This window comes from Coenobita brevimanus, chromosome 60, assembly GCF_032717465.1.
Source record: "Coenobita brevimanus isolate Jiangsu-jjx chromosome 60, ASM3271746v2, whole genome shotgun sequence".
In the NCBI taxonomy this organism is placed as follows: Eukaryota; Metazoa; Arthropoda; class Malacostraca; order Decapoda; family Coenobitidae; genus Coenobita; species Coenobita brevimanus.
Window position 1 is genome coordinate 10,147,759 of NC_137013.1, and position 1,848 is coordinate 10,149,606.

At 47.4% G+C, this 1,848-nt stretch overlaps 1 non-coding gene across 1 annotated transcript; it reads right to left on the reverse strand.

Annotated features, from left to right (window-relative positions):
* Nucleotides 1–369: 369 nt before the first annotated feature.
* Nucleotides 370–488, reverse strand: LOC145403447 (5S ribosomal RNA). Its single transcript, XR_013897988.1, has one exon. It is a non-coding gene; the product is annotated as a 5S ribosomal RNA (ribosomal RNA).
* Nucleotides 489–1,848: the final 1,360 nt, after the last annotated feature.

The window sequence follows — 1,848 nt, forward strand, 5'->3', positions numbered from 1 at the left end:
CTAGTCATACAGTGCAGACTAACACGTGATTCCCAACCTACCACCAAACCCTTCTCTGCCCCTAATCCCCCGCCTCCCCCTCTTTCACATTGACAGTTACCAGACGCATGTAGGCTGGCTGCCGTTTCACATTCACTCGTCTCACACCAGTGCTTCGAGAGGTGGATAATGCGGAACTTTCCCTGACTGTACCATGGAGTGCTCTGGTGTGGTATGGGTCTATTTCGTAGCGATTTACTATAGTTTCATTCATTCATTGCCAGACGCCATATATCCCAAACGGGGTGGCCGAGGGCTTAGAGTTAATTGTTTTACAGGGAGGGGCACTAATCCTCCACCAACCCCACTTGACACGTAGGGAGAACGTTATGCCAACAGCATCTGGTGTTCCCAGGCGGTCACCCATCCAAGTACTAACCAGACCCAACGTTGCTTAACTTCGCTGATCGGACGGGAAGCGGTGTACTCAACGTGGCATGGCCGTTGGCAGGAGTGTGGTGTAATTCAGTTTAGTTGTACGGTGTGGTGTGGTGTGGTTCAGTAGAGTTGTACTATGGAGTGATGTGATGTGGTTCAGTTCAGAAGTGGTGTGGTGTGGATTATGCAACAAAAATTGAAGTTTATTTAGTAATGTATTGCTAATCACCCTGTCATTTCAGCGGTGTGTGTGTGTGTGTGTGTGTGTTTGTGTGTGTGTGTGTGTGTGTGTGTGTGTGTGTGTGTGTGTGTGTGTGTGTGTGTGTGTGTGTGTGTGTGTGCATGCTATCGGTATGAATCAACTGGGTAGAGACATAAGCAGATTAAAGTATATTCCAAACGAACCAAATTAGGTTGTCCGCCGTGGTCTCGGTTTCGGTTCTTTGACTCTGGGCGCAAGTAGAAGGCGAGACGAACAGAATAACATCCAGCCAAACAAAATCTATAATTATGTAATGCTTACCAGTATCATCTTCATCCTCGTGTGTGTGTGAGTGTGTGTGTATACGTGTAAATTTGTGTGTGTGTGTGTGTGTGTGTGTGTGTGTGTGTGTGTGTGTGTGTGTGTTTTGCGAGAGAGAGAGAGAGAGAGAGAGAGAGAGAGAGAGAGAGAGAGAGAGAGAGAGAGAGAGAGAGAGAATGACACTTGCAGTTTTACAGAACATACTGCACACAGGCAAACTGACAAAATTCACACTGCCAGGCAGGCATATACAGTATACTCCACGCTGCCAAACACAGACATACTCCAGACTGACAGACACACACTGGTGGACACATAGTACACACTGACTGATATACATACTCAACACTGACGGGCGTACACTGACAACAAGACACATTTACCCCACACTGACAGACAATGACATGCTCCACACTGACAGGCAGACACACACTGGCAGACACATATACTCCACATTGACAGACACAGATATACACCATACTGACAGACAGACACAGATATACACCATACTGACAGGCAGACACATATACTCCAGACTGGCAGACACATATACTCCACACTGGCAGACACATATACTCCACACTGGCAGACACATATGCTTCACACTGGCAGACACATATACTCCAGACTAACAGACACATATACTCCACACTGGCAGACACATATACTCCACACTGGCAGACACATATACTCCACACTGGCAGACACAATTACTCCGCACTGGCCGGCACAAATACTCCGCACTGGCAGACACATATACTCCACACTGGCAGACACATATACTCCACACTGGCAGACACATATACTCCACACTGGCAGACACATATACTCCACACTGGCAGACACATATACTCCACACTGGCAGACACGTATACTCCACACTGGCAGACACAATTACTCCACACTGG